General features: G+C 38.9%; 1 protein-coding gene across 5 annotated transcripts in view; it reads left to right on the top strand.

Moving 5' to 3' along the window:
* The window catches only part of DCLK1 (doublecortin like kinase 1), a 347248-nt gene that overhangs the window by 164629 nt on the left and 168180 nt on the right, over window positions 1–14439 (top strand). The gene's annotated exons all lie outside the window — the stretch shown is intronic.

Raw genomic sequence — 14439 nt, 5'->3', positions numbered from 1 at the left:
AGAATGTTTACTTTTGATGATCACATTTTTGTATGTGCAGAAAAACTTGGATGCAAGAACATTAAAAAATATGTCCTAGCAAGTCATTAGTGAAGATGTAAATTTATGATATGAAAATAAATATTTCTGGCCACGTGCCTCAGTATAATTTGGTTAGCTGCCTTTAATGGTTTCAAGGAGGCAGAGATTTAGGCAGCAAAGTGAACCTGCCAAATAGGAGAGCAATGTGGAGAGTTTTAAGACCCTGGCACCATCTATGAATTCTTCAATCATGCAGTCATACAGTTTGCATGTTCGTTTCCTCTTTTACAAAATGTTTGCTCCTGGAATTCTTATAGTCTCATTGTCAGTGACAGGGGTTTCTTTGTGTCTCACAACCCTATATTATAAGTTCTCAAAACCTGGCACTTCACGGCGTTATTCCTTTGAATGTCTTTAATTTTACACACCCCCTTATATTCTAAATTTAATTCATTTTCAGAAGTTCTTTACAGAAAAGGACCCATAGTAATTCTTGATTAGTCCCAATTATCTTCTTATAGTTTAATACAAGAGGACTTTATTGCATTTTTAAAAAAAGTGTTTGTTAATTTAAAAAAGACTCTTTCTCCCAAGGTTAACTTTATAAAACAGTAGTCATAATTTAACTATTTCCTGATTCTAGAAATATTTTTGTATCTAAAAAGAGGGGGGTTCCCAAGTTGCTGTAATGCTGCAGTGATAATTTAACTATTTCATGGTTCTAGAAACATCTGGAACATTGAAGTTTTAAGGTTATCATTGACTAAAATATGCTAAAAATTTAGTGATAACCTTTAACCTTAGCATGAAATCCAGTATTTACAATCACAGTCTTAATAGTCATAAACATTCCCCCAAAGCTTCCTATTGGTAGCCTACCCTTCCAAAATATTCAATAGGAACATCTAATAAATTATAAAATCAATGATATTTTCGTTGTTCCCCACTATTCCAACTCCTCGATATGGTGATAAAGGTACATTTTATCTTTAGGGCCTTGGACATACTGGGCTTGCAATAAACATTTGCCTTCCCCATTTGTCCATTGCATGTGTTCCTTTCTAAATCATGAAACGAAAGAGCTAAAAAAGGCATTACCACCACTCATTTAGTATAATCCCTACTTAGAGAAGACAAAACTGGCACTCAGAGACATCAGGATCACACAAGAGTGATTTAGAGTCAAGATGAAGGCAAACTAGTTCTCATTCACCACGGTCCAGGGTCCTATCTCTTAACCCAGTTTCTCCTGGGGAATTGTCATGATTCGTTCTCTCCCTGCTCCTATCTTAGAATTCAAGGAGGTGTCCATAAAGGCTTTCCTGTTCTTAATATTCTATCCTGCATATATAATGTAAAACAACTGGCTGACAATGAACAAAGCAGAAAAGGCAAAGAGAAAATAAGAGTCTGGATAATCCAGGGTCTGCACAACTCTCACACAATCAAGAATTGGTTATTGTAGCATAAGAGCTAACTGGCATAAGTGCGAAAGAAATAAAAACCATGTGTTTGCCTCTCTTTCAAGTTAGCACAACATCTATAATACTTGAATAAAATGTTCTAGGCTTTAGAGCTTGTCTCTGAAACTCTCTAGAACTTACCAATAGAAAAAAACAAGCCATGAACAGCTGATGTTACTAGGAAAAATCTTCAGTTTAGAGTTTAACAATGATCTGTTGTGTTTGAACTCTCCTTCTTATCCTTGTAGTTAAAGTGAGATGAGTGTGTTCTGTGAGAAATTTTATGTTATTCTACATTTTTGTGTGCATAAAAATACACACCCATGTTGGTTTGCCAAGGCTGCCATAGCAAATTACCAGAAGTGGGTGGCTTAAACAACCAAAATTTATTGTCTCTCATTTCTGAAGGCTAGAAGTCCAAAATCAAGGTTTGGGCAGTGTTGATTCTTTCTAAGGGCTGTGAGGGAGAATCTGCTCCACCCGGGGCTCTTATTTTCTGGTGGTTTGCTGGCTGGCTTTGACATTCTTTGACCTCTAGAAGCATCACCCCGAGCTCTGCCTTCCTCATCAGATGGTGTTCTTCCTGTGTGCATGTCTGTCTCCAAATTTCCCCTTCTTATAAGGCCAACAGTCATATTAGATTAGGGGCCCGTCCCATTCCAGCATGACTTCATCTTAACTAATCACATCTGCAATGACCATAATTTCCAAGTAAAGTTACATTTTGAGGGTACTGGGAATTAGGATTTCAACATATGAGTTCGGGAAGGAGGCATACTTTAAACCATAGCAACACCCTTCACTGAGATATTGTAAAAAAATAACTTCTTTGTTCATGGTAAAGGTTCATGCAAAGGCATTTCTTGAGCTCAAATGTTGTTAACAGTTCATGTGTTTGGACACTGAAGGGCAGTATAACACTACAAATAATGCAAAAAGAAGTTTCCATCTCAGTTACTTTAGACATTAAATTATTATGATTTGTTTAAACATATTTGATGAGCATAGCTGCTGTCTATGGTGATTTTGACCTTTTTTATATCTGATGAGACCTAATGATAGAGGCACAAGACACACAAGGAGAGAACCTCAATATTGAGATTCACATTGAATGATTACGCTTTTTTTTTAAATGGTTTTAAAGCTGTAAATTGCTGCTCATCCTGGCAATTCATGCTTAGATTTCATTTCCTTGAACATTAAGGAAGTTATGATTGGCATGGACAAATGTTTCAGCATGGAGGGAATGTTTAGTCCTCTACTTGTCAGGCACTTGAAAAGAATATGATTTTCAGGGGATGTAAGGAGATAGCTTATATTAATAGAGTTATTGCATTGTACTCTTCACATGTGAAAGAAAAATGGATAACCCACAGACGGAAAGAAAATGTTATTTTCATGCACTTTGGTTAGTGTTGATTGTAGTTCTAATGTCTTATGGTTGTCTAAAGTCTGACAGCCATTAGATGGAATAATTTTCAGCATAAAAACAGTACAAGGGAAGGACAAACGAGAAACTGCTGATTTGCTCTGCCTTCTATTCCATGATTGTTGACTTTTCTGAGCGTAATCTTGGAAGTTTATGCTTCAGCAACATTAAATTAAGGCCTATATACTGTTTTTTGACTTTTACTAAACACTTCCTCTGCTTGAGACATGTCTGGGTATTACCTCAGCAAATTCTTTCTACCATCCTGAGAGATGGATAGAACATTATCATCACTCTCTCTATGGAGAAAGGAGATTTCCAAATGTTGAGTAATTGACGCAAGTCATCCAGCTAGTAATTAATGGAATTGAGATTTAAGCCTGACTTTCTGCGATTCCAGACTACCATGCAAAGCCTTTCAAGGCTGCTATAGTCATGGAAAGCCACTCTTGTATGCCATTCTGTATTGGTGCATTGTTGAATGAGAACTAAAATGTAATAAAAAAGTGTAAACGTGAGCATGTTCTCAACCAGACATCAAGAGCGCCTCCCTGTGCTAGATAGATGTTCCCTGTACAAATGGACCTAACCCTTTATGTGCCATTAAGGATATTCAGAGTTAATCATCACACTGTGAGAGAAGGCCAGCAATAATATAAGTTTATGAAAGGAAAGAAGCCTCATGTCAGCTTACTCCTGACTTGGGAGACACCTAAATAAAAATCAACCGTTCGAAATTATTTGTGAAAAGCTTGAGTTTTTCCTCACTTTCATGTTTTAGGCCCCAAATCTATTTCCTTAGATGGCTGAGTTTTATTTACTCTGCCTCTTTCCAACTAGAGTTAACATTTCTAATAATTTTTAGTAGTCATGGGTGTTTTTGGCAATTGGGCAGAGCAGATGTGATTAAGAAGAAAACTACTGCTTATGGACTGATTTTCATTTTTTCAAGAAGAGACCTTTAATTTTTTAAAAGAAACTGGTAGCTTTTGAAACCATGATTAGACCTTATAGCCAGGAGATGTTGTAAGGGGCGGGAGAGAGATGCGTAGAATGTGTTTGTACTCTTTATTACAGGGAGTTCATTTGGTTCCATCTCTACTGAGCTGGTAACATTTGCTCTGAAATTTTGTGTTACTGATACCTCAAGCTGTGTATTTCACTCCCCTTCCCTCCCAGGAAGGGAGAAGGGAGAGTGTAGAAGAGAGGAAGGACACAAAAACTAATCTCAGCTGTGACAAATCCACCCGTTTCCCAGGACAACCGTGTAAGTGAATGTGGACGCACCCAAAGCGTACTCTTGCGTGTGCACACACACCCACACATGCGCGCGCGCACACACACACACACACACACACACACACACAAGACAAGTCTTTCACAGGCTCCAATTTTCAGAAGTGTTGGGTCTTGACTACATCCTACCCTACTTTTGGAAATTATAGGAATTGGAGTCAGTTGGTAAGCCTGGTTGCCTTCCTTGGGACTTTGGCACAGTTATGGAGACCAGCCTTGTGCACATTAACCATGGCTAATAGCCACTTAGTTTAGGAATTCTCCCCTAGAGATTGGAAACTGCCTGCCCACGGGTTGAATCCAGGACACAGGTGTGTTTTATTTGGAGCGCACGATGTTTTTTATAAAAAATGAAGTTATTGCCAACTTCTAAAAATCGAGGACTTTCAAATAAAAATCTGATTTCACTTTTTCTTAAAAAATCAGTGTAGCAGCCCTGGGCTCACTTTGCTGCATAACAATTGTCAAGTAACTGCTGCTGCCCCATTTAGGTGAAGGGAGGGTTCCAGTTTATTACACTCCTCACCGATTTCCTATTGTCTGACTATGTTAATTACCATTTATCACCCCATTTACACTGTGTTGTATCATGCCTGGCCCACTTCACTGTTTGTTACCTTCCAGGCCTCCATAGGCATTTGAAGTCCTCATGCTTTATTTACACTTCTATCTCATGCTTTGTGGAAATAGCAACCAGCCCTGTGTTATTCACTCATCTCTAAATTTAGATAAAAAGGAATTATGGAAACTCATATACATGGTATAAGATGAAGACAAAGAAGAGATATTGGCCTAGTGTGTTTTGGTCACCATACATAATTGTCTGAAAGATCATTGAGGAGGGAATATCTCCAAGTGCGTATTCATAGTTGGATATCCAGATCAACATTTATTTATAGAAACAATGTTTTAAACCAAGCCTTCATTTGAGACTGTAAAATTTTTTGTCTTGCCATTGCCATCTCTCTCTCAGCCTTTTATTAGCTGTGCTTGGATCTTCATACAATTATGCGAAAATGGTATTATTATTCAAACAACTCCAGAGAATGTTTTTATTGGCAATTTTAAAAGCTGACTTGCTCTGAAGCATAGTTTTGGAAGATGAAGTACTTTTCTCCAGCAATAGTTTTGATGCTATATAAATGTTTTTATTAGCTGCATTTAAGTTTGGGTCTAAAAAAAGTAATTTTTGCACTTAATAGTTTTATAATGTAATTTTAGGTTAAATTTGTACTAGATACTACTGGGATCATCATTCTCAGTTAGAAGTGGTTCAGTATCTGATGAGCAGAACACTGACCCATACTGAACACATAGAAGACAAAAGGCTCTGTCCTCAGCTTATGTAAAACAAAAACAAAAACCAAAAAACTTCCGAAGTTTTATGAGGGCTCCCACCATGGAAGTGGTGATGGTGATGGTGGCCATGGTGCTGATGGCTAGGGGGCTAGGCTCAGGGCGGTGATGGTGACAGTGGTAGCAGCCATTTTGGAGATTCACCTTTACGGGGCTGTCATTGGAAAACATCACTCACTTGAGAAGACTAATTTGAACCATGAAAAAATCCCTTCTAATGTCAAGCTGTATACCCAGACAAGTAGATTAGAAATACAGAAATAGAGATATTTAAAGCAACCAACTCCCGTACTTCAACATCAGGCAACATTTATACATGTTAGACACATACTTCCATGGCTTTGGGAATATCATTTTTTTGCCTCTAACCTTAAGTGACAAGCCAACATGCAAGAACATAAAAGGCAGATTGATTACCTTTATTATGTTTTTATCCCTCAAACAGATACCAGTTCTTTGGATTGTGATTTTCTTGCAAATTTTTTTAAAAATTAGGGTCCTTCACCAAAGGGTCCTTGTGAGGAATCAATATAAGGATGTGAGTCAAGTCTCTTTGGGGCCTGGCACATTGTAGGCCTTGGCACTGGCATTGGGCTCCTTTGAAAACATCAGGAGGGAAATTCACAGCCATGTGATTCACTGGTCACATGCAAGTTGAGTAAGAGTTAACAAAATCACAAGATAGCAACTAGTTGCTTTAATTACATTTTTAACTCCTGACGCAGAGAAACTGTATCTGAGGGTGTTGGCCAGACACAGGTTTTGTGGGTTGGTTTTATTTCTCTGGGTTTGAAACCTACCCTTTGTAATGCGAGTGTCTTAACTTTACTTGCATGCCAAGAACCCTGCCACATGTCTTACATTAGCGAGTGTTTTAGTGACTCCGTTTCTCTAAGGAGAGCGTTCTGTCAGAGTATGTTCCACGACGTGCTGTCCTAGCTGTTGTTCATGTAGACGAGCAGCTGAGAACACGATCAAGAAAGGAATGTACTTCCCACTTTGTGATTGTTAATTTTTTTTTTATTGATTCAGCAAATTAAATTGCTTACATTTCAACAGAGGACATTTTCTTTTCCATTTTTTAAAGCATCAGCATATTATTTCATAAATCTCAGCCATTCTGAATTTCAACAATATTATCTGTTTTTGCAAAAAAAAAAAAAGGTCTTAGAGCTTCAAACTTGTAAAAAAAAGTAGTTTGAGGCTCTTTATTTTCCTCTCTCTGTTATTATTATTTGAGTCATTTCTTTCTTTTATTAATGACTGTGTCTTCCCCTGGGCAAGAACCAGAGTTTCCTTAAAGGATTTTTCTTTATCAGAAATTTCTTGCTAGAAGAACCGTTGTAGAATAAATTATCATTTGCTTAAGTGCATTATCAAAGAAATGAAAAGGTGATAAAGAAACGATGGAGAATGTATTTTTATGACAGTAACATGGCATAACACATTCCTGATATTTGGCTATAAAACAAATTGTCGACATGTCTTAGGACCAGAAATGTATGAAATTACATGAGTATAGAACAGAAAAATTCAGTGGTTGACTTGTAATATCACGTGCATAACAACACTCAATGCTAAGAGTGGAGAAAAGAAGCCAAATATGGAATGAAATTGGAAGAGAAACCTTATCGAAATTAGGTTTTGGCAGGATGAGGACGCCCACATGTGCCAAGTTTTAACTGAAAGCTAATTATAATGGTCACATTATGAATTGTGCAGAAAGAAGGAGGTGATTGATTCTGGTGCTTTAGATACATAACGTGGTTGGATTTTTTTAAACACAGGTAGGTGTAAGCATTCCTTTTTGGTAAAGAACATCTCATTAAAACTGGACCTTTCACCCTGTCCCCTTTAACTGGCACCAAGAAGAATGAGAAATTATAAATGAGTATTTAAAAAAGAAAAAAATGGAAAGGATATGCCATACTCAGTGATTCCAATAGATGGACTGAATTTCCTGGCTTTTATTTTTGTGATTGCAATCTCACTTAAAATACATTAATGTATTTTGATGGTAAAATATTTTAATGTTTCACACAAAGAGAGGCACCTGATAAAGACACAATGACTTGTGTGGCTTCAAAAAAATAGGCCGTGGCTGCAGAGTTTTTCCATTTTGTTGGTAGAGGGCGCTCTTGGAAAGAAAATGTAGACTATGCTGAAAATCTCGCCCTTCTCTGTGATGTCAGCGTCACCATGGAGATCTCATTCCAGCGAGGGGGAATGGATTCCACAGTCCTGCTTTGGAAATGTGTAAATAGCAGATGCTTTTATTGCCTTTGTTTGAATCTCTGTCCGTACAGAGCAATTCAAGGCGGAAACTCAGAGCAGGGGAAGTCCATATTTATCTGTAGTGGTTTTTTTAACTCACTGTAAGCAGCTCAGTCTCCTGGGACAAGTATGTGTAATGACAAGTTAATGGAAAAGATATAAATTCAGATTTCACATAAAAAGAGTCAGAAAACAGAATATATCTTCCTAGGATCAAAGAAATAATTCAAACTTCCTTTTTAAAAATTTTATTAGACATTTTTTGTTATAAACTATTAGTGTACAATATATGTGATGACTATTATTAAAATGGTTTTATTAACTGAAATTTATAATACACAATTGTAAGGGTACGTGTTTCTATGCTTTGAATAGGTTTGTTTTCCTGTAGCTTGGTAGTTAAGAGCCTGGTTTTGAATTGTAACTGATACAGTTTCAAATTTCTACACATCTTCTGTTGAATCTGGCTAAGTTGTTTTTTTAATCTGTGAAATAGGGATACAAATAACATCTAACTAACTCTTGTCAGATAGAGTCTGTCTCCTTTACAGCAGAGAGGGTTCAATGCAATAATGTATATTGAGGATTACATGTAATAATGCATATAGAACTATTCTTGTTGCTGTATCACACCAAAAAGAATTTTCTTCTTTTTTTTATATCTTCATCGTATAAATTACTGCGATAAAACATATTGGAGCCAGTATAGAAGCTGATAACCAAGAGAACTTAAGGAACTGTTTCAAGTTTGTACAATGTTTGTGTCAAGTCTAGGCTCAGAACCCAGGTATGGTGATACTCATTCAAGGACTTTTCCCAGTACATCTGGCAATTATAACCACCCATGTTTTTTGAGATACAGTGGGCTTGGCATTATGCTAAGTGCCGTCAGAGATAAACTCTGATGCAATAAATGGGATGTCTTTACTTGGGGTTAGATTTTCATATAATAACTGAAGCACTAGGTAAGAACTGAAAATTAATTGATAGAATATTAAGCATTGTATGCCATAAACTACTTCCTTTATGAATTGCATATAATACACATACAGTTTCTTTTCTAATGTAGGGACATTTCAACTGAGGATGGTTTTCTCAGGGGAATACAAATCTCTGGATCCCACAAAACTGAAAGTTGTGACAGATTCCAAGGGGTCTTAAGTTAAAACAGTGCTACCTGTGGTAGCAGGTGGCCATCCTTGTTAATGACGTTCACAGCATCATTTCAGTGGAAGCCTGATGGAAATCAGAGCATGTACCATATCTCATCTTCATTTTACACCATTTCCCTGATGCTAATTCAAAGTATGCTATTCACCAAAATAATTATACTAGTAGAATTCCTGTTCCCAAAGTGAGAAGGGGCACCTATATGCTGTATTTTATCGAAATTCACTTAGGAGTTTAAGTGTATAGTGCCCAGAAGCTACATACTATGTTCTATTTTTTGTTTATATTAGGTACACATTTGGGGACACCTAGGTGGCTCAGTCAGTTAAGTGGTGAAACATCCGACTGGCTCAGGTCATAATCTTGCCATTCCCAAGTTCGAGCCCCGCGTTGGGCTTTGTGCTGATGGCTCAGAGCCTGGAGCCTGCTTCAGATTCTGTGTCTCCTTCTCTCTCTCTCTCTGCCCTGCCCCCACTCATGCTCTGTCTCTCTTTGTCTCTCAAAAATAAATAAACATTAAAAAATTTATATTAGGTACACATTTGGCTTGTACTTATTTGGAAGCAAAAATGCATTTAAGCTAATAAAAATAGCTGAAATTTATCGAGGACTTTTTCTCTTTTGATTCATAGTCTAAATTCTTCTCATTTTTAAAGTAACCAACATGTGGGGCGCCTGGGTGGCGCAGTCGGTTAAGCGTCCGACTTCAGCCAGGTCACGGTCTCGCGGTCCGCGAGTTCAAGCCCCGCGTCGGGCTCTGGGCTGATGGCTCGGAGCCTGGAACCTGCTTCCGATTCTGTGTCTCCCTCTCTCTCTGCCCCTCCCCCGTTCATGCTGTGTCTCTCTCTGTCTCAAAAATAAATAAACGTTAAAGTAACCAACATGATAAACATATTTGATATGAGGCACGAAGAGATGAACATCTAAGTGGCAGAGTTGGGTTAACTCAGGACCTGAGCTCTGATGACAGGCTGTGCTCTTGGAAATTGTGCCAGAGGCAGTCTCTGAGGTGCTGAAGAATCCTCCCCCCAACAGGAGGCACTACCTCTGCCCTAACCAAATGTAGGACCTTTAGAAACAGGATGTGTTTCAAGATAGCTAACTGGGGTTTCCTGACTCGCCCAAGTCAGCAGTGGTCATAGTGCCAGGATGACAACTCAGCCACCTGAGTCCAAGCCTGTGACAAAAACCACTGGTAGGTAATGCAGTTTACCCTCTGCTGAATTGTTAATTCACAACAGTGTGCTAGGAATTCTTTGGAGTGTAAGTCTACACACATCTGTACTGGAAAAGAAGAGACGAAGGATGAGGGCAGTTGTATTCTTAAGGCCTAGCACAGGGGCTAGTAAATAACGAGTTCAATAAACATCTATTGAATGATGACTAGGGGCTCAGGGAAGGGGTAAATCACTTTGGATTGGAGTGGATAAGAAGGTAAGGCTTGAACCTTCAACTGAGCCTTGAGTCATAGGAGAGATTTGAACAGGCAAAGAGTTAGGTAGGAAGGGATACCAAGTGGAAGAAAAAAGTCATACAAAAACCCATACAAGTAGGAAAGAAGAAGTCCTTTTCTGAGAAGAATATGTAAAGCAGATAAATAGGACCGTGTTTTGGGTTATAGCATAGTCCTTGCATTCGTCCTCATGTCCATCCATCCATCCATCCATCCATTCAAACATCCAGGCATCCAATCCTCCATTCGTCCATCTATCCAAACATCCATCCATCCATCCATCCATCCATCCATCCAACTATCCAATCAATGCTTACTAAGTATCAGGTACATGGCATGACTACTGTAGACTTGAAAAGTAGGTTGGAACCAGATGGAATGCCAGACTCAGAAGATAAACTTTAATTTGATGGTGGTAAAGCCATTGATTTTTTTCTGAAGCATGGAAAGAGATATTGAAAGTTTAAAAGAAAGAGTAGATTAGCAGAATTAAACAGGATGGATTGGAGAGAAAGGAGATAGGAATGAGAAAATCCACCGGCGGGAAATGCCAAGGTCCACAGGTAGGAGAATAAGCTCTAGACGGATGTGGTGATAGGGGTAAAGGGAAAGATGACAAGAAAAGGCCTGGCTTTGAGAGATGTTAAACCACAAGTGGAACTTGTTCCAGAGAGAGAATCCTAAGCAGGCTCCACGCTGATAGCAGAACTATCAGGGCTCAAACTTGTGAACCAAGAGAACCTGAGCTGAAACCAAGATTCAGATGCTTAACTGACTAACCCACTGAGGCGCCCCAGGAACTTGCTTTTTTAAGCTTGTTATCACACTGAATTTCAAGAACCTCAAATTTATTTATTTATTTATTTATTTATTTATTTATTTATTTAGGAGAGAGTGAGAGCAGGAGCAGAGGAGAGGGGTGGAGGGAGGAAGAGGAGAAGGGAGAACCATAAGCAGGCTCCGTGCTCAATGCAGAGCACGATGCAGGGCTCAATCCTGGGATCATGACCTGAGTTGAAATCAAGAGTCTGATGCTCAGTTGACTGAACCACCCAGGTGTCCTGGGAACTTCACATTTAACAACACCGTATAGACATATAAAATCAGATCTTTATGCAAAACGTTGGTTTTACACTTCTCTATCTGTCTTAATCCTTTGATATCAGAATGTCCAGTAATGCCTGAAGGAAAATTCTCACAGTATGTTGGCCTAGAGAAGAGGGTTATACGTCGTCTTCTGTTACTCTATTTTGTTAGATGGAATACGTTACAGCCACCTCTAGATCAATGATAGAGGGTGAGAGCACCAGTAATTGAAGTGCTCAGAGTATCCGAAATCCATCTTTTTCATAACTTTGTGTTTAAGCCTCCTTTACTATCAAATCTTTTATCAGGGCTTCTAACAAGAAGCAGTTTTCTAAATTTGAATGTGATCTACTGACCATACCCAACTTCTGCAGTGGGAGGTTATGAGCAGGGAAACGGCTAAATGATGCCAGAGCAGAGAGCACAGAAAATGTTACAATTTCTGATAGTTTAACAAATTCTTTGATTTTAGTCACTGGAGATTGAGAGGTAAATGAATACATGTTGCTTGGCACTGAAACGGCCTTTTCCTGTCTTTTTGTGCTGGGTGATGACAGTTACTTTTCTTTAACAATTGCTACATTCCTTTTATGTTCTTGGAATCCTGGAGTTGGAAACAACATCAAAAGTTCATCATGTTTCATTTCCCACTTGCCAACAGAATTAAACCTAAACTGTCCAAGCTGGATCATTGGCTGCTGTGTTCTTTGAGTCTTGGGCTTAAAGGATGGCTATGGGTATATGATGGAAGGGAGTTAGTTGGCTGGCAACCTGCTTATGTGTTATAGTTTTTTTTTATTTTTTAGTTTTTTTTTTAACATTTATTTTTGAGAGACAGAGCATAAATGGTGGGGGAGCAGAGAGAGAGGGAAACACAGAATCCGAAGCAGGCTCCAGGCTCTGCATTATCAGCACAGAGCCCGATGTGGGGCTCAAACCCACAAACTGTAAGATCATGACCCGAGGTGAAGTCAGACGCTTAACCGACTAGCCACCCAGGTGGCCCTCACGTGTTATAGTTTTGATGATAGTTATCTGCCTGCTTAGCGATAACATAAGACATGCACACATTGATGAATGTGATCTGATTGGCAGTCTGATGTTCTAGAATACAAATGAGGGGAATATGTGGAACAGAAGGACAATTTTCTTTGGAAAACAATGTTTTTCATCTATTAAGTTTTGTTATCATAATGTTTGGCACAAAGCTTAGCAACAGAGTAGGCCCATCATAGGTGTTTGAAGGAGTAAAAAAATCTAGCAAATAAATATTTATCAGCTGAAGAAATGTGGCTGCCCAGGAGAGTGGGTTAACTGTTCTTCCCATTGTGTGTTCCCAGAGTTCTTTTCAACTCTGTCTGTCAGTGCAGACCCCAAGAGAACCACGTTACACAGTAGTCCCTATGATACTATGTGAAAAAGAGTTCTGGAATCAAATAAGATTGGGAAATACTGGATTTTCTATCTCCTGTTTGGAATTATGGTGCACATTAGCATGTTAGGGCTTTGCAAAGACTGGAAATAAAGAAACCTGTTTATATTGGATGAACTCAGTATTTACTAAATCTGTTTGGCCATAGGGAACTCCCCTCCCTTTTTTTTTCACAAAACTTATTGACCATTTGCACTCCAGGAAACACTGCCTTTTAAGGTTAATTGTTCATATTTTTGTCTGAGGGAGAGACCACCTTTTATTCATTTTTGTCTGTATGTGCTCTATGCTAACTCGCATATAGTAGGCACTATGAAGACTTACGCATGTAAAAGGAAAATGGTCTGTATGGGTTGGTTGGGATGACATCAACCACTGATCGAAAAGGCTGGGGTGGAGTGCTTGTCTTGAAGATAAAGATAAACAGGGTCACAGATGAGATCAGACAGAAAGGGAGGAGTGAAATGGAGTGGGTTCTGAATTCAAAGGGCCTGTTTTTAACCCAAGTAGAAGACCAGAGCTTCTGACACCACTCTTGAAGATCTTTAGTCTACTTTTTTTTTTTTTTTTAATGTTTATTTATTTTTGAGAGAGAGAGAGAGACAGAGACAGAGACAGAGTGCAAGCTGGGGAGGGGCGGAGAGAGAGGGAGACACAGAATCCGAAGCAGGCTCTAGGCTCTGAGCTATCAGCACAGATCCCAACATGGGGCTCGAACCCACGGACTGTGAGATCATGACCTGAGCGGAAGTTGGACGCTTAACCAACTGGGCCACCCTGGTGCCCCTTTAGTCTATTTTTTATGACAATTACAGTGTCCCTCTTAAATCACCTATATTTTCAAGCTTTTCAGAAATCTTTCGTGGGTGTACCTCACTCACACTTAATGCGATTATCATACTATTATAGCAATTTCATTCTTAAAATTTCAGCCAAGCGATTATTTGGAAATGAGAGCCTACTTGGCAAAACTATCTGCAGGCTACACATGACTGTGTTTGGGGTCTCTAAGCAAGGCTGTGTTCTCCCAACTTACTACTGCAAGGCTTACAGCACCTTTGATGTGTCAGAGCAGTGCCACCCAGCACTGAAATAGAGCAGAACCCCAGATATGCCCTGCAGCTGACTGCAGACAAATAAGGGAGTGCTACTAGTAAACAGAGGCCCCAAGGATCCAGGGGATTTTTCTGTGGTCCTCAGATATCCAAGGGAAAATGCTATTAGAGAGTCTATTTCATACAGCTCTGAATGGGTGCCTTCATTTGGCTGCTTTATGATTTGCTCCAAGCAAAGGAAATTGAAAATAGATAGAAATCAGTAGTGTTCCCAGTGCCTTGTGTTGGCATCATACATATTGTGAGCAAAATATTACACCACACATCCAGAGACAGAGAGCCGTGTGCTTGAAATTTTTCATTTTGACCACATGTGCTTGAAAAACAACATTTAGCTCTCTTAA

Source organism: Felis catus, chromosome A1 (assembly GCF_018350175.1).
Source record: "Felis catus isolate Fca126 chromosome A1, F.catus_Fca126_mat1.0, whole genome shotgun sequence".
Taxonomy (NCBI): Eukaryota; Metazoa; Chordata; class Mammalia; order Carnivora; family Felidae; genus Felis; species Felis catus.
This window is presented reverse-complemented; position numbering and strand designations above follow the sequence as displayed.